The sequence below is a fragment of the Notechis scutatus genome, chromosome 2 (genome assembly GCF_049901735.1).
Source record: "Notechis scutatus isolate UNSWTSFEM ecotype Mainland chromosome 2, rNotScu1.2, whole genome shotgun sequence".
NCBI lineage: Eukaryota > Metazoa > Chordata > Lepidosauria > Squamata > Elapidae > Notechis > Notechis scutatus.
This window is the reverse complement of record NC_142010.1, coordinates 6,932,808-6,956,445: the sequence shown is the minus strand read 5'-3', so window position 1 is coordinate 6,956,445 and position 23,638 is coordinate 6,932,808. Positions and strand designations below refer to the sequence as shown.

The window sequence follows — 23,638 nt, the reverse complement described above, 5'->3', positions numbered from 1 at the left end:
TGCTCCCCCCTCCCCCCTAGAAGAACCATCTATAAAAATTGCCTCTCTTTTCTCAAGGGGATGTTCCCCCAAATGAAATCTTATTTTAGTTTGTAAGTCTATTACTTCAGAACAATAATGTTCTAATCCATATTGATCCACCGATCTAGTGTTGTCTAAGAAATGTGCTGGATTCAAATTATGGTCTGTGGTTAAAACCAAATATGTTTGCTTCATCAAAATTGCCTCATATCTCAGAATTCAGGAATCAGTCAGCCATCTTCCTGCTTTTCGCTGAAGAATGGTTCTGACTTGATGTGGGGTGCTCACAATGAGGGCTCCCCCAAAGGTCAATTTTCCATTATTTTTGACAGGAATGCCACAGGCTTCTGTTGTCCTGCCCAGTCCTGAGCCAACACACCTTGTGCAATTCAATTCTCTGTGGAGATGGAATGGCTTTTCCAAATTTTGCAAACTTAACACAGGAGCCTTGGTTAAGGCTTATTTCAAATTTTCAAAGCTTCCTCTTTCATTTCCCTCCCACTTCAAATTCCAAGGTTCAAATTAAATTAACTTTGCATACAGGGGTTTGGTAAGATCAGCACACCCATCATTTCATAGTCTGCAGTATCCCACCAAGCCTAAGAATTTTCTGAGTTCTTGCTTGTTTTTAGGTAAGGGTTGGGATGCCACCCCTTCTATTCTTCTATAGAAATTGAGTATTGCTTTTGCCTAACTACTTTGTTTGGATTCTTGAGTGTTATTTTAAGTGGGATTCAAAACCCTCATAGGAATCGTCTCTACTGGCCCAAATTCAAATTTCAATTGAAGATCTGCCAGGGAAACCCTTACCTAAAAACAAGCAAGAACTCAGGAAATGTTTCTGATATATACATATACATATACATATACATATACATATACATATACATATACATATACATATACATATATGTTTTCTGAGGTTTTCGCGGGTATTTGTATGTGGATCTTTGGTTATTCGGGTTTTCTCCCACGTAAAATTGGAAGTATCTAGGCGACGTTTCGATGAAGTCTCATTCAATATGATCACAAACCCAAACTCTGGCTCAGATACGTAGATGACACCTTCATAATCTGGCTACACGGGAACGAAAAACTGAACAACTTCCCCACACACCTCAACAGCCTACACCCCAAAATACAATTCACCATGGAAACAGAAGCTAACAATCAACTTCCCTTCCTAGATGTCTTAGTATACAAAAAATCCAATGGCTCCCTAGGACACACCATCTACCAGAAGAAAACACATACAAACCGCTATCTACACGCACTCTCACACCACCACCCAGCACAGATCAATTCCGTAGCCGAGACACTCATCTCCAGAACAAAATGCTTAGCCGACGAACAACACCTAAAAACCGAACTACACACTCTCACTAATGTACTAACAGCCACTGGATTCCAAAGAAAGAAGATCACCCACCTAATCCAAAAAAGAAACCCCAACCAAAATCCAAGACAGAGAACAAGAGAACGGCAAAGCCCTCCCTCCCATATATAAAAGGCACTACAGACAAAATCAGCAAGATCCTCCAAAAACACAACATTAAAACAGCATTCTGCACAAACAGAAAAATATCCATCATCCTAAGAAACCCTAAAGACAGAATCGAGTTAGAAAACCAAGGAGTATACGAAATCCCATGCACCGCCTGTCCCACCACATACATCGGACAAACCAACAGAAGAATAAGTGCACGCATTGAAGAACACAAGAACTCAATCAAAAAAGAAGAACCGACCTCTTCCCTGGTCCAACACCTCAAAGCCACAGGACATGAGATTGACTTTAAAAAATACCAGAACTATCGCCAAAACTGAACACTTCAACAACAGAATAATCAGAGAAGCCATAGAGATAGAAAAACGCCCACACAGCATGAATAAACGAGATGATACCTCCCGCCTACCAGCCATTTGGAAACCCGCCCTCATGAACAAACGAGTACCTAACATGAAGAATGACACCAGACCCACACGCACGAGGGCCACACAAGATGCTACCACCACACTTCCACGTAGAAAGCAGACTCACACCCACACAGAAGGTGAGACACGACCACGGACCAGAAGCCGCACCGCAGCTGCATCACTACCCGCTTCAAACCCCTCCGACCCATACATGAAGTTCTGATTGGCTGGGGGTGTGTTCTGTTCAGGTGGGGGCTTGGTTGTGCTCAGGTTAGTCTTAGTTGCCGGGGGATTTGAGCTGGTGAGCTGTGATCCTGTTGTTTGGCTTCGCATTTGTGGTTGTGCCACATCTTCATGGTGGGCGTCCGTTCACTTCATGTATGGGTCGGAGGGGTTTGAAGCGGGTAGTGATGCAGCTGCAGTAAGGCTTCTGGTCTGTGGTCGTGTCTCATCATCTGTGTGGGTGTGAGTCTGCTTTCTACGTGGAAGTGTGGTGGTAGCATCTTGTGTGGCCCTCGTGGGTGTGGGTCTGGTGACATTCTTCATGTTAGGTACACGTTTGTTCATGAGGGCGGGTTTCCAAATGGCTGGTAGGCGGGAGGTAGATGGTGTGTCCTAGGGAGCCATTGGATTTTTTGTATACTAAGACATCTAGGAAGGGAAGTTGATTGTTAGCTTCTGTTTCTATGGTGAATTGTATTTTGGGGTGTAGGCTGTTGAGGTGTGTGAGGAAGTTGTTCAGTTTTTCTTTCCCGTGTGGCCAGATTATGAAGGTGTCATCTACGTATCTGAGCCAGAGTTTGGGTTTGTGATCATATTTTTCTAGAGCTTGTGTTTCAAAGTGTTCCATGTAGAGGTTTGCGATGACAGGTGAGAGGGTGATCCCATGGGTGCTCCTTCTATTTGTTTGTATTTTTGTCTGTTATAGGTGAAGTATGTATTGGATAGGCAGTGGTTGGTGAGATCTAGGATGTGCTTGGGGGGGTTGTATTTGTTTTGGATGGCTGTCAAGGCTTCTTTTATTGGCACTTGGGTGAAGAGGGATATGACATCAAAGCTCACTAGTAGGTCGCTCGACTGTAAGTTTTGTTTCTTTATGATCTCAATGAACTGGAATGAGTTTCTTACGTGTGAGTTGATGGAGTCTGCATAGGGCTGTAGTTTGGTGAGAAATTTGGCTAGGTTTTGTAGAGGTGAGCCTATGGAGCTGACTATTGGTCTAAGTGGGGTTCCTTCTTTGTGTATCTTGGGGAGACCATAAAGCTTAGGGCATCTGGATGATTTCTCTCTTGGTATGATTCTTTGCTGGATTTCTTTGCTGATGGGGGAGGCTTTTATTTTGGATCTGGTGGTTTTTTTCTAGGTAGGTGGTGGGGTCTGAGTTTAGGGGTTTGTATGTGGGGTCTTGGAGTAGGTTGGTTAACTTGGTTTGGTAGTCAGATGTGTTCATAACCACTGTCACGTTGCCCTTGTCTGCTGGTAGGATTATTATGCTGGTGTCTTCTTTCAGGTTAAGTAGTGCAGTTTGTTCTTTGGATAAGTTGCTTTTGGGTGGTTTGCTGGTGCAGAGGATGTTGGTGATTTCGAGTCTGATCACACAGATGATGAGACACGACCACGGACCAGAAGCCGTACTGCAGCTGCAGCTGCATCACTACCCGCTTCAAACCCCTCCGACCCATACATGAAGCGAACGGACGCCCACCATGAAGATGTAGCACGACCACGAACGCGAAGCCAAACAACAGGATCACAGCTCACCAGCTCAAATCCCCCAGCAACTAAGACTAACCTGAGCACAACCAAGCCCCCACCTGAACAGAACACACCTCCAGCCAATCAGAACACAGCCAACCCCCCAACCAATCATAACACAGCCAAACACCCAACCAATGAGAACACACCCCCACCCAATCAGAACACAGCCAAGCCCCCACCCAATCAAGTCACACCCCCACTAACAGTTAAAAGGAAGAAGCAGCTGCAAGCTCACATTACTCTGAGAAGCACAAAGCTGAAGACACAAGCCTGAAGATGACGAATGAGACTTCGTCGAAACGTCGCCAAGACACTTCCAATTTTACGTGGGAGAAAACCCGAATAACCAAAGATCCATATATATATATTCTTAAGTTTTCGTGGGTACTTACATGTATGGCCTTCAGCTTTGTTCGGTATTTTCACGTCATTATAGTTGTGCTTTAAAAGCACAACTATAATGACGGGAATATACCCAACAAAGCTGAAGGCTATATATATATATATATATATATATATATATATATATATATATATGTATGTATGTATGTATGTATGTATGTATGTTTTCTGAGGTTCTTGCAGGTATTGAGTATTGAGTAATGAGAAGCACAGAGAAGCACAGAGAAGCACACTACTCTGAGAAGCACAGAGCCGAAGACACAAGCCTGAAGATGATGAATGAGACTTCATCGAAACGTTGCCTAGATACTTCCAATTTTACGCGGGAGAAAACCCGAATAACCAAAGATCCATATATATATATATATATATATATATATATATATATATATATATATATATATATATATATATATATATATATATATGTTGTGATTCCGGCATCTGCTACAGGTTTTTTGAATGACAGCTCCAGCGAGGAGGACTTATATGAATCAGCAAGTTCTAACGATGAGGAGGAGATGAATGCATTTGATTTGCAAGATCGGCTTGAACCTTCAAACTCCTCCACCCTTCAATTAGGTGGTCAGCCGGGAACGGGTGATAATGAGGAACCAATGATATCTTCAGGTGAAGAAGATGATAATTTGGATGATTGCTGGGTAGATGTCAGGACAAGACGTCTCCTGACAAGGAGGAACCAACGAGGATACAGTAGGAGAGCAGACCAGCAATTAGACTAATTAGTTACTCTATAAAGGGAGAGATATGACTTTGCACTTTGTCCGGAACAAAGTGTCTATTTGCAAGGAGAACTGAAGAGCACAGTTTGGAGGATTTTGATCTGAAATATCTTGTTGGGATTTGGATTTAATTCGTTGGAACTTCTACTTATTGGAATTATTTTGTGAAGGATTTTGATCTGAAGAATCTTGTTGAGTCTTGGATTTAGTTCGTTGGAACTTTTACTTATTGGAGCTATCTGTGAAAATTCCTGTTTGCTGCCTTTCTTTACAAGGACTGTTGCTTTCAGCCTTATCTGTTTACTTTAAAAGGTGGGACATAACATTTTCCTGTTTGCTGCCTTTCTTTACAAGGACTGCTGCTTTCAGCCTTAACTGTTTATTTTAGAAGGTGGGACATAACATTTTTGTTCCGGACCCAACAGACCATCTTTGCAACGATGGATTCAACTCAAATGCAACAATTGGTGGAGCAGCAACAGATGCAAATAAATCAATTACTTCAGAGCAACGTATCCCTTCAAAATCAGGTAACACAATTATTATCGTTCGTTGCCAATTCTCAAACTGTTTCAGCTGCAGCTGGAGTTCCCCTGCACCCCTGTGAGAAAAATTCGATAGCTATGCCAGATAAATTTTCTGGGCAAACGGACATGTTTTCAACATTTTTGGGTCAGTGCCAATTGTATTTTCTGTGAGGCCGGAGGATTTTCCAACCGATCGAGTTAAAATTGGCTTTATTATTAGTTTGTTAACCGGGCAGGCTGCCAAATGGGCTACTCCCTTATTAGTACAAGATAGTCCATTACTGGACGATTTCAGGGGTTTATTCAACAGATGAACGTTATGTTTGAGAATCCAATTAAATCTCAAACTGTGGACAGAAAATTGAGGGATATTATTCAAGGTAAACACTCATTGCAAGAATACGTTGCAGAATTTCGCTTGTTGTGTATGGACTCCACCTGGAATGAACCAGCTCACATGGCAGCATTCCAAGAGGGTTTGTCCGACATTATCAAGGATGAACTAATTCATGCAGAGCGTGCTTCAACTTTGGACACATTGATTACTCAATGCTTACGTATTGAAGCTCGCCTACAACATCGTGGGTGTAAACGGACCGTTGCAGAGCCACCTGTGTTTCCTCGTTCACGCACCCGTCTATGAGGGTTTTCCAATCCAGAATTCCAGCAGAGGAGCCGATGGAGATAGGCGCACTCCGCCCTCGTTTAACAGTTCAGGAACGATCGAGAAGATTTCAGGAAGGTTTGTGCCTTTATTGCGGGGTTCGGGACATTTTGCAAATTCCTGCACTCGGAAGGGGACTCGTGGACCTGTATCAAAACCCATTGCTGGTCCGTCGGAAGCAGGGTAGGCCCGACCTCAGGGAAACCCTAGGTCGGGCACAGTATTCATTTCATCTCAAATTGCTGAAGTTAATTCTGGCCCTCCTCGACATTTACTTTTGGACACTCGCATATTCTTGCAATCTCGGAAGGAGGGAATCCCTGCCGTGGCACTGGTGGATTCAGGGGCTACGACTAGCTTTATGGATTATGATTTTGTAAAACATTTCAAAGTTCCTTTAGTGCCTGTGAATCCCCCATGCAGGTGGAAACCGTAGATGGCGCGAACTCAAGTCGGGACCTATTCGCTTTGCCACCCAACCACTGCGTATGCGTATTGGGGATCACGAGGAGGCGATAAGTTTTTATATCACTTCGAACCTCCATCTTCCTTTGGTGCTCGGAGTATCCTGGCTGCGTCTACACGATCCGTTGGTGGCTTGGGCGCAGAACGCTGTTTCTTTTCCAAGCCTGCAATGTGTGGACCACCTGAGACATGTCTGCGCAGGCCAACATATTGTCGCTTCTGCTGCCTCGATTCCTTCAGAGCTGTCGGATTTCCCCAATGTTTTCAGTGAACAGGAGGCAGATCAATTACCACCACATCGTGTTTACGACTGTCCCGTGGATTTGATACCGGACGCTCCATTACCAAAGGGGAGGTTGTATTCTTTGTCTGAGCCTGAACTAGTTGCACTTCGAGAATTTTTGAATAAAAATCTAGCTCGGGGATTTATTCGACCTTCGTCATCCCCTCTTTCAGCACCCGTTCTCCAAATCACGAATGTGTCATCGATGTATCTTAACCATAGTTTGGGTTTGAGGGTGGCATTGGCCAGGGCTCTGGATTCGAATTCTTCCATGAACAGGTTTGCAATGACAGGTGACAGTGGTGATCCCATGGGAGCTCCTTCTATTTGTTTGTATCTTTGTCCTTTGTATATGAAATATGTGTTGGTTAAGCAGTGTTCTGTTAGTTCCATGAGGTGTTTAGCTGGTTGGTATTTATTTTTGATGATTTCAAGGGTCTCTTTTATCGGGACTTGAGTGAATAGTGAAACCACGTCAAAACTTACAAGCAGATCTTCTTGCTCCACGTGTAGATCTTTGATCATTTCCAAGAAGTGGTATGAGTTTTTACATGAGAAGCTGCTGTTTCAGCATGGGGCTGTAGCTCTTTTGCTAGGTGTTTAGCTAGGTTTTGTAGTGGTGCTCCTCTGGAGCTGACTATGGGTCTGAGAGGTATGCCTTCTTTGTGTATTTTTGGGAGGCCGTATAGTTTGGGGCATCTGGAAGATTTCTCTCTGGGTATGATCATGTGTTGGATCTCTTTGCTTATGTGGCTGGTTATAATTTTCTTCTTGGTTAATTTTTCCAGATATGTGGTTGGGTCAGTGTTTATGGGTTTGTATGTGGAGTCTTGGAGTAGGTCTGTCAATTTTGTTTCGTAGTCTTTTCTGTCCATTACTACAGTGGCATTCCCTTTGTCTGCTGGGAGGATGATTATGCTGCTATCTCTTTTCAGGGTTTGTAGTGCTTTGATTTCATTTTTCTGTAAGTTGCTTTTTGGTGGTTTGCTTGTGCATAAGATGTTGGTAACTTGGTGTCTTATTTTATCAGCTTCATCTGTATTTAATTTAGTTAGGCTGGATTCTACTGCACATATGATGGATTCTGTGGGGATTTTTTGGGGTGCTATAGCATAATTGAATCCTTTGGTTAGGACATCTGTTTCTGTTTTGGTGAGTTCTCTGTTGGAAACGTTGTGCACTAATTGTTTCAGGTGTTGTTGTGAGTTGTTGGGGTTTTCTTGTCATGTTCTAATTTCTTTAATTTTTTCAATAATTTTTCCTGTTTGTAAATACCTTCAGAATCAGCTCTCCAAGTTGTAAGTTGTTTTATCTTGTCCCAAAGTAGAGGGTGGATTTTGCTGCTCAGTTCCAGGTGTAGTGCTAGCAAATCTTTGTTTAACTGATCTAATCGGAATCTCTTACTGTGGAGCTCGTTCCGTAGTAAAGCCATTTCAGTTCTTTTCAGGATACGTTTAGTGGCTGCTGTGCTTTGATGAAATGTTAATTTGAAGCAGGTTGGTGTAGTATTGTTGTCTCTGCAGCTGCGTAGGAATTGGAGGTCACATAGTATTCCTGCTCTTTTAATTTCCAGTTCTCGTAGGTTTTGATCTGGCTGTTTATTTCCTCCCGTAGAGGTTTGATATTTGTTTTCTTAAGTTTTCGCGGGTACTTACATGTATGGTGTTCGGCTTGGTTCGGGTATTTTCCCACGTCATTGTAGTTCTTTTAAAGTTGTAGCAACTTTCATATACAAAGGACAAAGATACAAACAAATAGAAGGAGCTCCCATGGGATCACCACTGTCACCTGTCATTGCAAACCTGTTCATGGAAGAATTCGAATCCAGAGCCCTGGCCAATGCCACCCTCAAACCCAAACTATGGTTAAGATACATCGATGACACATTCGTGATTTGGCCCCATGGACAAGAAAACCTAAACAATTTCCTAACACACCTAAACAGCGCACACCCCAAAATCAAGTTCACCATGGAAACAGAAACAAACAAACAACTACCATTCCTAGATGTACTAATCTACAAAAAAACAGATGGCACACTAGGACACACCATATACCAGAAGAAAACCCACACCAACCGCTACCTCAATGCCCAATCCCACCACCACCCAGCACAGATAAACTCCGTGGCTAAAACACTAATTACCAGAACCAAACGCCTGGCAGACAAGACACACATTAAGACTGAACTATGCACCCTGACTAAAGTACTGACAGCCAACGGCTTCCACAAAAGCAAAATCACCAGCTTGATCCACAAAAACACACTGAAACATAATAGAGACCCAGAAGATGAACAGACCTATGGAACAGCTGTCCTGCCCTACATAAGAGGTACTACAGACAAAATTAGTAAGGTACTACACAGACATCACATCAGGACTGCCTTCAAAACAGACAGAAAAATAGCAGCCATCCTTAGCAACCCCAAAGATAAAATTGACCTGGAAAACCAAGGCATATACGAAGTCCCCTGTGCATCATGCCCGGCCACATACATTGGACAGACCAATAGAAGAATAAGCACCCGCCTGGATGAACACAAAAATGCAGTCAAAAAGCTGGAACACACTTCCTCACTAGTCCAACACATGGAAGCCACAGGTCATAGCATCAACTTCAATGGCACCAAAACCCTGGCCACTATAGAAAACCCTAATCACAGAATCATCAGAGAAGCCATAGAGATTGAAAAAAGACCAGAAAGCATGAACAGAAGAGATGATTCCACCAGGCTGTCAATCATTTGGAAGCCTGCACTCACAAACAAAAAAATCTCCACACCACAAGCCAGGCAAACACCTGGGCACAAACAGATCCCCCTGATACCTCCAGCTCAAACACACCCCAACCAGGCACCCAGATGAAACCCAGCTTCCTAACTAATGATAGCCGTCCATTTACCCGAAGCCAAGCTGCACTAAAGGCCTCCATTAAAGCAACACAATGCTGCCAGCCAATCAAGATACAAAAAGAGCCAAAAACAGACAGAAGATATTAGAGACACCAATCAAGCAGAACACAGCAAACTCCGAGACCAATAAACACAGACCAAGACTCCCAACCAATCAGGATGAAGAAAAACCATTCTGGCACAGCAATAGGCTGCCCCAAATTCAAATCTGAAACTACTGTAAAAGTCTGACTCACAGACGGACACAATACAGAAGCCTGATGATGGCAGATGAGATTCTGCTGAAACGTTGCTACAACTTTAAAAGAACTACAATGACGTGGGAAAATACCCGAACCAAGCCGAACACCATACATATATATATATATATATATATGGTATTCAACTTTGTTCGGGTCGAAGCTCACCTACTCGTGAGCTTCGATGTCATATCCCTCTTCACCCAAGTACCCATCAAAGAAGCCTTGACAGCCATCCAAAACAAATACAACCCCCCAAACACATCCTAGATCTGACCAACCACTGCCTAACCAACACATACTTCATCCACAATGGACAAAGATACAAACAGATAGAAGGAGCACCCATGGGATCACCCCTCTCACCCATCATCACTAACCTATACATGGAACACTTTGAAACCAACGCTCTAGACAAATCTGAACACAAACCCAAACTCTGGCTCAGATATGTAGATGACACTTTCGTAATTTGGCCACACAGGAAAGAAAAACTGGACAACTTCCTCACACATCTTAACAACCTACACCCCAAAATACAATTCACCATGGCAACAGAAGCTAACAATCAACTTCCCTTCCTAGATGTCTTAGTATACAAAAAACCCAATGGCTCCCTAGGACACACCATCTACTGGAAAAAAACACACACCAACCGCTACCTAAATGCACAATCCCATCACCACCCTGCACAGATCAACTCCGTAGCCAAGACCCTCATCTCCAGAACCAAATGCCTAGCTGACAAAGACCACCTGAGAACAGAACCACACACCCTTACTAACGTATTAATTTCCAACGGATTCCAAAGAAACACTATCACCAATCTGATCCAAAAAGAGATACCGCAAAAAAACCAAGACACAGAACAAGACAACGGTATCACACTCCTCCCCTACATCAAAGGCACCACAGATAAAATCAGCAAAATTCTCCACAAACGCAATATCAGGACAGCCTTCGGCACTGACCAAAAATAGCCAACATCCTAAGAAACCCCAAAGACAAGATCCAGCTAGAAAACCAAGGAGTTTATGAAATACCATGCAACAATTGCCCAGCCACATACATTGGACAAACCAACAGGAGAATAAATGCACGCATCGCAGAACACAAAAACTCAGTCAGAAGAGAAGAAAATACTTCCTCCCCCTTCCAGCACCTTAAAGCCACAGGACATGAAATTAATTTCGAAGGAACCAAATTAAAATCCAACACTGAACACTCCAGCAAGAGAATAATCAGGGAAGCCATCGAGATAGAGAAACACCCCCATAAGTTGAATAGACGGGACGATACCTCCTGCCTACCAGACATCTGGAAGCTAGCCCTCACCAACAAATGAGTCCCAGCCACGAAAACCAACACCAGACCCGAAACAACACGGGACACCACTGCCAATCCCCCTCATCAGACCCAGGCCCAAGCCCATCCTATAAACGAAGGACAACCACCATCCAGAAAACAGACAACGGCTGCTTCGCCAGCTGTCGCACCCCCCGACCCCAAAACCAAACAAGCTGACACACGCCAAGAACACAGACCCAGACCCCAAACTCGGAGCCAGACTGAAACCCAGAATGCTACATCACAGCCACCCGCTCAGGATATCACATCAGAAAACTCAGAAAATTACACCACAAGAACTCAAGAAGTTGCAACACAGCAAATGACCCAGGATATCACAGCACAAGACCAAGGATACCACAGCAATAAGTCTCACAAGGTCATCACACAACCCATTACCCAAGCTGTTACTACACAGGAGGCTAATGGAAAAGAGATCAAAACACAAACGACGCAGGAGATTACAACGCAGGACCCAGGGTACCACAACAAAAGAACTCGCAAGCCCATCACACAACCCATTACCCAAGCCGTTAAAACACGAGAGGCTAATGGAAAAAAGATCACTACAAAACAAACGACCCAGGAGATTACAGCACAAGATCCAGGATATCTCCACAACAAAACTCACAAGGCCATCACACAGCCCATTATACCAACATCAACTCCATCAACCAATCAAGAAGCAGCAGCGCAGCCAACCAGCCCAGCACACCAGCCCCCACCACCAGTATTTATAGAGAGACGGCAGCTCCGATCACACACTGCTTGCACTGGCATGAAGCCGAAAGCACCAGCCTGAGGATGGCGAGTGGGACCTCGCCGAAACGTTGCCAAGATACTCTTATTAGTTAGGAAGCTGGGTTTCATCTGGGTGCCTGGTTGGGGTGTGTTTGAGCTGGAGGTATCAGGGGGGATCTGTTTGTGCCCAGGTGTTTGCCTGGCTTGTGGTGTGGAGATTTTTTTGTTTGTGAGTGCAGGCTTCCAAATGATTGACAGTCTGGTGGAATCATCTCTTCTGTTCATGCTTTCTGGTCTTTTTTCAATCTCTGTGGCTTCTCTGATGATTCTGTGGCTGGGGTTTTCTATAGTGGCTAGGGTTTTGGTGCCATTGAAGTTGATGCTATGACCTGTGGCTTCCATGTGTTGGACTAGTGAGGAAGTGTGTTCCAGCTTTTTGACTGCATTTTTGTGTTCATCCAGGCGGGTACTTATTCTTCTATTGGTCTGTCCAATGTATGTAGCCGGGCATGATGCACAGGGGACTTCGTATATGCCTTGGTTTTCCAGGTCAATTTTATCTTTGGGGTTTCTTAGGATGGCTGCTATTTTTCTGTCTGTTTTGAAGGCAGTCTTGATGTGGTGTCTGTATAGTATCTTACTAATTTTGTCTGTAGTGCCTCTTATGTAGGGCAGGACAGCTGTTCCATAGGTCTGTTCATCTTCTGGGTCTCTATTATGTCTCAGTGTGTTTTTGTGGATCAAGCCGGTGATTTTGCTTTTGTGGAAGCCGTTGGCTGTCAGTACTTTGGTCAGGGTGCATAGTTCAGTCTTAATGTGTGTCTTGTCTGCCAGGCGTTTGGTTCTAGTAATTAGTGTTTTAGCCACGGAGTTTATCTGTGCTCAATAACTAAACATAAAATGGAATTATTAGAGAAAGAAGAATTGGCACAGAAAATTAGAAATGCTAAACAGAATTATTTTGAAGATGCAAATAAACCAGGTAGATGGCTAGCATATAAATTGAGAAAGGAGAAAGAATCAAGAAAAATATTGAAGTTAATAGATTACCAAGGCCAGGTTTGTTATGGTAATAAGGAGAAAAGGGAAATTATTCGAGACTTCTATGAGCAACTATATAAACAAGAGAATATTGATGAGGAAAAAGTCAAACAGTATCTACAGAATGCTAACCTACCGAAGATATCTAAAGAGACTGAAGAAATGCTAGAAAGCAACATAACAATGATGGAACTAACTGAAGCACTTAAGAAACAAAATAATGGGAAAGCACCAGGTCCTGATGGGCTTTCGGCAGAATTCTATAAAACATTACAAGAATCATTGAGCATTCCATTGCTAGAAGTTATGAATGAAGCTATGTCAAAGAAGATGATACCCAAAACATGGTCAGAGGCTTATATTACACTTATTCCAAAAGAAGAGGCTGATCCACTGCAAATTAAGAACTGTAGACCTATTTCTTTATTAAATGCAGACTATAAAATCTTTGCTTCAATTTTAGCAGAAAGACTTAAAAAAATACTTAAATAATTTCATTCATCCAGATCAAAATGGATTTCTGCCAAAGAGACAAATTAGAGATAATATGAGAGTAATTCTGGATACTTTGGAATACTATGAGGCACACCCTGAAAAGCAAATGGCTTTGATATTCCTAGATGCTCAAAAGGCATTTGACAATGTGAACTGGAGATTTATGTTATTACTATTGGAACAGATAGGTTTTGCCAGAAAATTTATCCAAGCAATAGAAGCCATATACAATAAACAGACAGCAAAGGTAATGATGGAGGGAGAACTTACAGACTTTATCAATATAAGAAAAGGCACAAGACAAGGATGTCCCCTATCTCCTTTGCTATTTGTATTGACTTTGGAAGTGTTGAGTAGAAATATTAGAGATGATAGAAGCATAAAAGGAATGAAAATTAAAAAGGAAGAATTTAAACTGCAAGCCTTTGCTGATGACTTAGCCTTTATTTTGGAAGATCCGTTAGAAACAGCTCCAAAGTTATTGGAAAAGATATGGTGAGGTGGCTGGTTTGAAAATAAATAAAGACAAAACAAAGATTTTGACAAAGAACATGCTACTGAGACAAAGAGAAGAACTGGCAGACCTGTTGAAAATCCAAGTTACGAATAAGGTCAAGTATCTGGGGATATACTTGACAGCAAGATGTAGCACATTAAAAGAGAATAATTATATTAAACTTAAACAACAGATAGCTTCAGATTTGAAGAAATGGGAAAATTTACAGTTGTCATTAATAGGGAGAATTTCAACAATCAAGATGAATATTTTACCCAGAATCCTATTTTTGTTTCAAACAATACCAATTAGGCTCGGAAAAGACTATTTTGAAGATTTTAATAAGATTATGCTGAAGTATATATGGCAAGGTAAGAAAGCGAGAATAAAGCTAAAGTTTTTGCAAGATGCTAGAATTAGAGGAGGTTTTGGCCTGCCCAATTGGAAATTGTACTATCAAGCTGCAAATTTGATGTGGGTTAAGGAATGGATAACATTAAGAAAGACTAGATTGTTGACACTAGAAGGTCATGATTTGCTGTTGGGTTGGCATGCTTTTTTATGGTATAAGGGAACTAAAACACAGGGTTATTTTAGAAGACATTATATACGGGAGTCTTTGTGGTTAAACTGGGAGAAGATAAAAAGACAATGTTATTTGAAAATTCCAGTTTGGTTATCGACTATTGAAGCATTTTCCTATCCTATAATTTATAAGAAGGAACAAACAGTTAGATATGGGGAACTATTGGATGAAAAGGGTGAACTTAAATCGATACAAAATTTAGAGGAACAAGGTATAAAGATGAATTGGTTTTCATATGTGCAAATACATTCAAGGTATGATGAAGATTCTAAAACAGAGGGATTTTATGATAAACAGACTGATCTAGATAAGATCTTGACGGGTACTGATGAGAAGGTGATTAAAAAATTATATGGATATTTATTAGAAATTAAACTAGAAGAAGAACAAGTCAAAGAAACTATGATTGCTTGGGGGAAGAATTTTGGATATGGGATTGATCTAGAGAAATGGCAAAAATTGTGGTCTCAAAATTATAAAATGACGACAATCTCTTCCGGTTTGTCGGCTTCGCGAGCGGCAGGGATTTGCGATTCTGCGCGATCCCTGCTGCGCTAGCCGTTTTTGGTGCTCCGATCCGGACGGGTTCGGAGCTAGGCTACCCTGCAGGAGTAGCTGAAGATAGGGGGATCCGGAGAGGGGTTTGGGGTGTTGCAGACCCCTCCCGGCCGGCAGAACCCCCTTTTCCCAAGACGGTGCAGCGGCGGTCCGCAATGGCCGCCACAAAGAAGCCGGCAGCTGGGTAAGAATGCGCAGGAGGAAGAGGAGAAAGCCTTTGAGAGTGAAAGTTTTCTTGGTTGACCCAGGACTCTAAGATACATTTAATACAATTCCTGGAAATTATGGCTTTTTGAATGATTCTTTCCACAAGAGAAAATAAGCGGCAATTTTGAGGTGCTGAAAGGAAAGTTTATTCTCCCTCCCGACGGAATTAATAAGTGGACATTGAGAAACCTGTTTTTTTCAGGTAAAACTAGCTTTATGTGATAAGTCGGAAGGGAGAGGACAAAAAATATATTCAAATGTTATGATTTTGTTGGAGGAGATGCCTTAAGGATTTGAAGACAGAAATATAATTCAAATAAGGCTTTAAAATACAGATTTGGATTTTCTTTTTTATTGATTGATATTACCCCAGGAAGAGAAAGGGAGAACTTTGTCTTGGCTTGGATTGATTGAGGACTTTGGGATTGTTCTATTTTCTTTGAAATATCTTGGTTGGTGTAAGAAGAAAGAGGGGAAAAAGAAAAGAAAAGAAAAGATTTATAATGGCTTTTTTTGCTGAGGAACTGAGGGAAGAATATGAGCAAACAAAAACAGACTGTAAAGATGGTATGAAAGAAGCCTTCCTTTTTTTAGAAATGGCACTGGTTAACTATCAACAAACAATACAACAGATGGAGGCAGAAGAACAACAAGAAGAAGAAGACGAAGAAGCCATCTTTAATGAATTTCAAAATTTAACTAAGAAAGAAGGAAGGAAGAAAGGAAGGAAAATGAAGGACTTAAGATTTAAAAAAACATTCAAGAAAGAGAAAAATAAGGTGCAAAATAAATATAATGATAGTAAACAAAAGAAAAAGGGAACACAACAGAGAAGGGATGCCAGCAAGGCAGAGGCTAGAAGAAGGGGGGGTAGGAAGGTCTGGTGGGGGAAGAAAGAAAGGGAAAAGGCGGAGAAAAGCCACAAAGTTTTGAAACTAGATGGGAAAAGAGGAATTTTTTTAGGGACAAAGGGTAAAGTACAATTTCTTTAAAAAGATTTTGCAAGGTACATAAGATGGTATTGTAGCATCTGTATTAGAAATAGAAAATTAGAATGGTTTAAGAGTTAATAAGAGATTAAAATGTTGAAATGTTTAATAATGATTGATTTTAAAATTTAATAAAATATTAAAGGGAATGTTTAGAATATTGAGTTTTAATTAAAGAGTTTAATATGACTATGGTATTGATGTTATTATAAAACTATTATAGTAGCATTTGTTTTTGGAAAAGGCAATGGGAATGCTATAAGATTTAATATTTAGATTTATTATTTAACTATGTATTTAATCATTTTGGATTTATTATTTTGTTTTTATTATTATTAAAAAAAATTAGTAGATAGAATGTACCAAGCAGAATCAGATTGGGTATTAGGTGTTATTTTAAATGTTAATCTAATTAATTTAGGGGGAGGATAGAAAGGCATCATACTCTGATTAGTGATTTCAGGAGAAATTCTTTTTTTTTTTTATTATAAGGAATGAGATAGAGGGATAATAAAGAATGGGCAAAAGATACAAATACAATGATTTAAATTAAGATGGATTAAATAAGATAGAATTAAGAGTGAAATGTGTGGAGAAGTTTATATAGAAGATATAGAATGGTAAATAAAATAGGTAATGATATGTAAGATGAGCATGAATATAATTGAAGTCCATGTAGAGAGAGGTACCTGGAGCCAAGTTACTTTTCTAAAAGATTTTTTATATGTTTGTGTGTTGTGTGTTTATGTTTTTGGTAGAATTAATAAAACCTTGTAGAAATACAGAATGAGAATAATGGAAAGCAAGTCAGAAAGAAATACATGAAATAATAATAGTGAAATTGAATAAGAGTAAAGAGAAGTAAAGAGAAATTGGATAAGAGGTATTTGTATGCTCATATGGAAATGGTTTAAAATAGAATTATATTGTATAAAATAAGGTTTTATTTGACTTGTAAAATTTATAATGGAAAAAGGTTCAAGTATGTAATGGTTGATGATGATTTGTTTGTCTTTGAAATTAATAAAACTTGTTTTTTTTAAAAAAAAAAAAATGTTCTCCACAATCTGAACAATCAAAAAAAAAAAAATTATAAAATGACAATGTCAACAGCATATAAAGAAAATTTGTATAAGATGTTTTACAGGTGGCATTTTCCCCTGACAAGAATAGCAAGAATGTTCAAGAATAAATCTGAAAAATGCTGGAAATGTCATCAGATACCTGGCTCATATTACCATATGTGGTGGACTTGTGAGGATGCTAGAAAATATTGGACTAAAATTCGCATGTGGTTGGAAAAAATGACAAAGAAACGTATAGATTTGAAACCGGAGTTCTTTTTATTGGGAATCTTACCAGATACATATAGTAAAGACTTGAAATATCTGATTGTAAATGTATTAACAGCGGCTAGGATTGTATTTGCTAAAAATTGGAAGAATGAGAAAATACCATCGCAGGAAGAAATTATGAAGAAAATATTGGAATGTGCTGAGATGAGTAGATTGACATTTGAAATTAGAGAGCAAGAGGATAAACAATTTTATGAAATTTGGGATCTTTTCTATCAATGGTTGGATGACAAAATACAATAATAGAATATTTAGAATGTTAGACAGCAAGGAATATCTTCGTTTTTTCTTTCTCTTTTGTTATTCGACATCATATCTATAGTGTTTTTAGGATAGATCTGGTATGATTATATGATTTGTTATAGAATAAACTGTTTAAAGTATTGTTATCTCATAAAGTATGAATGATTAAAAGTATAGTCAAATGATTTTCTAATAGCGATATTAGGATATATAAGTTTGGATTGACAATATGAGCTATTATGTAATATAACTGTAATTGAGACTACGAAATGAATGCACAAAACTGATGAACCAACCGACACACTGTATGTATATAAGAGAGTTGATGTTTTTTATGTTTTGTTTGTTTTGTTTGTTTGTAGAAAATCAATAAAATTGTTTTAAAAAAAAAAGTCCATAGAGATCGCCCCCCAGGGTCGGTTCGGAGTCGGAAGTGGTTGCAGAAGTCCAGGAGGCGCACCTGACGCAGCCTTCGCTTGTCGACACGTAATACAAGAGGCAACATAAGAAACTATGTCATGTCGGACTCGAGGCCACCAAAAAGTCCGTGTAACCAAGTGAAGAGTTTTGTCAGTCTGTGCTCCCTCTAAATCCCAAGAAAGAAATACTCAGACTCCATGGTGTAGAGCAAAGTTATCCTTTTACTGGAAAATAAAGTGGAAACGACAGAGCCAATTCCGAAACTAAGAAATTGGCAGGTAGAACACATATACAAAGGAATAGAATTGCTCCCACCCCCCAAAGTTCAAATGATTCTTCCAATTAAAACTTTTGAATATGATCATGTGGTCATCTCCAGGTGGTGATGAGGCTACTGTCAGTTGACCTTGACATATTTTGATAAAAGTTCGCAGTTGCGCAAAAAGGGACAGAGGCTAGCGAAGAAATGGAAAGTTAAAGAAAGGAATCCCCCTCCCTTGCTAACCCAGCAAAGGAATGCAAAACACCTCCTGCCTTCTTCCCCTCCAAGATTCCCCCTCCACCGTTTCATGACAGCCGAAAGAAGTAAATTGGCATAGCAGCAGAGAAGCAATAGTTAGAAGACAGAATATACTTATTAGGAAGATATCTTGAGGCTGACATTCGGACCCCCTAGAAGAAGGACATTAGTCCCTGTAAGAAAAATAATCATATGTTAACATTGGCATACATCTCTATGGTTTATCAGGGTATTTGGCATAAAAATTCTTAAGCAGTTCAGGAGCCCTAATGTCTTTCTCATTAACCCACTCAGCATAGGACGGAGGAAAATGTTTCCAAGCTACAAGATATTGGATACGACCCTCCATTTCCTAGAGTCTAGAATTTCTTTAATCTCGAAATGTTGTTCACCCTCAATCAACAGTGGTACGGGGGATCAGATTGGGTCGGTCTCAGGGTACAGGTATGTTCGGGTTTCAACAAACTGACGTGGAAAACCGGATGAATACGACGAAGAGTCTTTGGTAAAGTCAGTTGAACAGTCACCGGATTTACAATCCTCTCAATGGGAAAAGGCCCTACATACTTAGGACCCAACTTCTTCGATTTCTGGGTAGTCTGCAAATATTTGGTTGAGAGGAATACTTTATCGCCCACCTTATACAACATCTGCGGGGCTCGCTTTCTGTCAGCAAATTTTTTATGAGACTGATGCGCTTCGTCTAAAGCTTTACGTGCAACCGGCCAATTAAGTTGAAGTTGAGATATCCAGTCGCTCAACGATTGAACACTGGGTTTTTGCCAGGCAGTTCAGGTATGGGCACAAAATCTTGCCCTGTTGCTATTTTGAAAGGAGTAAACCCGTACTGCTGTGAACAGAGTTATTGTATGCCACCTCCGCAAAGGCAGTAACTCCACCCAGTTGTCTTGCTGATAATTTATGTAACATCTGAGGTATTGCCCTAGCACCCCGTTAGTCCTCTCGCAAGCCCCATTAGTTTGAGGATGGTGGGCGGAGCTTAAACTCTGGGTGGAGCCTATTAACTTCAAAAATTCCTCCAGAAGTTCGAGATAAATTGGACTCCTCGGTCAGAAACTACACGCTCAGGTACACCATGCAACCTGTAGACATGAATAATGAACAGTCTGGCGAATGTCTTCGCGAAGGGATTTTGGAGCAAGGGATGAAGTGGGCTTGTTTGGAGAACAAGTCAGTCACTACCCAAATGACTGTGTGTCCACTGCTCTCGGTAGGTCTACTATAAAGTCCATGGAAATTTCCTTCCAAGGAGCAGTTGGCCGAGCCACATTTTGCAGCAAACCTGGTGGTTTACCAGTAGGTCTTTTTGCTGAAGCGGAAACTGGACAACTCGCCACATAGGTCTCGATGTCCTTTTTCAACGAAGGCCACCAGAACTGCAATTTGACCAAATGTAGAGTCTTTACAAACCCAAAATGACCAGCCACTTTGGAATCATGAGTTTGTTGTAACACTTGGCTTCTCAGGTTTTGAGGTACATACAATTTCGCACCTATCCAGGCTAGACCATCTCGAACGGTGCAGTTATTCGCAATTGCCAGGAACCACTCATCCATTTTCAAAACCTCCTTAAATCGCTCCATCAGGTCAGTGGACAAATCTCTCTCCTGTTTTCTCTTTTGCGTGCGGGTAACTGACGGGGCAGCCAACTGTGTAGTGGACACGATTGGCCTTATCACTTCTTTACGAATACTGTTGTATTGAGGCATTCTAGACAAAGCATCTGCCATAAAAAAATTTTCCCCTGGAATATATTTCAAGGAGAAATTGAATCGCTTGAAAAACTGAGCCCACCTAACTTGCTTAGGAGATAGCTTCCGAGGAGTTTTTAAAGCTTCCAGATTTTTATGGTCAGTCCATACCTCAAATGGGTGCTTCGCTCCTTCCAGAAAATGCCTCCACGCTAGTAAAGCCCAGCGGACTGCAAACGCTTCCTTCTCCCAAACAGCCCATCTCCTTTCAGTGTCAGTCAATTTATGAGAGGTGTAAGCGCACGGTTGTAGTGTCCCCTTCTCGTTTAACTGAAGTAAGACCTCCCCCACCGCCACATCGCTCGCATCAGCTTGGATCACGAACGGGCGTCCATGTCTGGGTGTTTCAGTACTGGTTCTGCAGCAAAAAGTCTTTTAAGCTTTTCAAATGCAGCTTGGCACTCCATGGTCCAATTCAACGGTTGGCTGGGCTTTGGTTTTAATTCCCCCTTTGTTTTCAGGAGGTTGGTGATGGGCATGGCTATTTTAGCAAAAGACGGGATGAATTGCTGATAGAAGTTGGCAAATCCAAGAAAACTTTGAAGTTGTTTACGGGTTCTCGGTGGGGCCCAGTCCAATACAGCTCGACTTTCTCTGGGTCCATCTCAATGCCCTCGGGGGAGATACGATATCCCAAATAGTCGATTTTTTCTTGATGGAACTCACACTTGGACAGTTTGGCGTACAATTTGGCTGCCCTCAGCTTGTGCAACACAGAGCGTACCAATTTCACATGTTCGTCTCTAGTCTCCGTGTAGATGAGAATATCATCAAGGTAGACCAGAACCCCTTGTATAAATGTTCGTGAAGCACTTGATTGATCATTTGCATGAAAACAGCAGGCGCCCTGTAGGCCGTAAAGGAAGAACATTGAACTGGAAACAACCCATCGGGCAGTTGAACGCAGTCTTCCACTCGTCCCCCTCTTTAATCCGGATTCGGTAGTACGCCTCCCTCAAGTCCAACTTTGTGAAAATCTTCCCCTTTGCCAAGTGGGCTAACATGTCCTTCATCAGAGGGAGGGGGTACACGTTCTCCACAGACACTGCGTTCAGGTTTCTATAGTCCACCACCAGACATTTGGAGCCATCTTTCTTCTCGCTGAACATCACAGGGGCCGCCACTCGAGGTCTGGCAGGTGTGATGAAACCACGTTTCAGGTTCTTGTCGATAAACGCTCTCAGTTCTTCCAGCTCCCCGGTGTCATCGATTACAGCTTCGGTTTCGGGAGCGTCACCCCGGTAGAAATTCAATACTGCAATCGGTTGACCGATGGGGAGGAGCTCGTCGGAAGCCTCTTCACTAAACACCTCTCTTAAGTCCCAGTACTCCTTCGGGATTTTCTCCTCCCCTCCACGTGTTCAACACCTGCGGAAGCTGCCTCGGCCGGAACTTGCGGCTTCAGATGGGATTTCTCCTCCCCTTCCGGATAGTGTTGCTCCTCCCTTCCGGTGGCCGATCGGTACGGATGCGTATCCACCCCTCTCTTCAGTTCACCTGGGATTCCACTTCCAAGCCAGGGTAATCCCAATATTAGAGGCTGTTCCATCCCAGGGGCTACAATAAAACATAGGATCTCGCGGTGAGTTCCCATGGTCATCTCTAAGGGTTTCGTTATAAAACGTGCTGGGCAACCTCCCGCCACAGATCCAACCAGTTGACAGAAAGCTATGGGCGTTCTTAAAGTTCTCAGTCCAATGCCCATACCCTTAACTACTTTCATGTTAATTACGCACCTCGTGCACCCCGAGTCCAATAAGGCCAACATCTCTCCCTCGGTCCCAGAGGTAGGCTCCTTAACTTTATTGGGATGGTCATGGGCCCTTGGTTAGGACTTACCGGGACGCCATCTTCCGAGTCGGTCTCGCTCTCGTCGAGTGGGGTTGGAGGTCCCAGCTCCTCTCCCGCCAGAAGGGCGACCTCTACAACCTCTCTCGTCTTCAGCCCGGTTTCGCGAGGCTTGGCTGAGGGTTTTCGGGCTTCCTCCCTGGGCCCCGCCGGTGGGTCCGACTTGACCCAGCAATCCGCCATCCGGTGGCCCTCCTTCCCACAACGGAAACAGGCTGTGGTCTTGGCTCTTGCCGCCATCCCTCCCCTTTGGGGGTGGAGGTCTCTCGGAGACGGGGGGAGTGGTTTTCTCCAGACAGGACCTCCTCTGCGTCTGCTTCGAGTTAGATCAATATCCACCTCTTCCGCCAGCAAGTACCAGACTGCAAATCACGGGTCCTTCGGGAGATGCACGTGTGGTATACATCTTCATTTAAGCCATCTTTGTAGGCTTCTACCAGGGCCCCTTGGGACCAACCTCGGATGTGGTATGCCAGCTGCCTGAACTCTTGGGTGTAGTCTGCAACCGATCTTCCCCCTTGGGTTAGAGTCTTCATTCTGATCCTAGCCCTTCTCTCTGCCAGGGGGTCCTCAAACCTTCTCCTCAATGCAGTCATGAAAACATCGAGGCTCCGCAGTTGGGGGAGTTATCATTGAACAAAGTCACCACCCAGTCTGCTGCCATCCCTTCCAGGGTTCTGGTAACACATCTCACTTTGGCTGCTTCAGAAATGAACTCCCTTTCAAATTCTGCCATATAACTCCCAACTTGTACCAGGAAAAACCCCAAGTCTCTGGGATTTCCTCCAAATTTCACATCTAAGGGAGGCAGGTGGCGTCTTCCAGGAACCACACCTATTGCTGGGGCTCCCGGGCGGCGGCGGAGGCGGCGGGAGGCTGCGCCGGGCGTAGGCTGGGCTAGGGGGTGGGGGTAGCTCGACTTCCCCGGGCTGACCTCGCTCCTTCTTCCCCTCATACCTTGGAGCCATGCCGGGCTTCTCAGAAACGTCCATAAGGAATTTCCGGCTTGATCCAGCCTGTATTCCATCTCCTCCCCTCTTGCCACAGCCGTTCCTCGCACCTCTTCGTCTTACAGTGATCCTGGGAG

General features: G+C 42.3%; 1 long non-coding RNA gene across 1 annotated transcript; it reads right to left on the bottom strand.

Moving 5' to 3' along the window:
• Positions 1 to 18,614: 18,614 nt before the first annotated feature.
• Positions 18,615 to 22,672, bottom strand: LOC148131666 (uncharacterized). The gene is made up of 2 exons (XR_015747263.1): positions 22,543 to 22,672; positions 18,615 to 19,104 (listed from the first exon to the last, which is right to left on the bottom strand). It is a non-coding gene; the product is annotated as an uncharacterized LOC148131666 (long non-coding RNA).
• Positions 22,673 to 23,638: the final 966 nt, after the last annotated feature.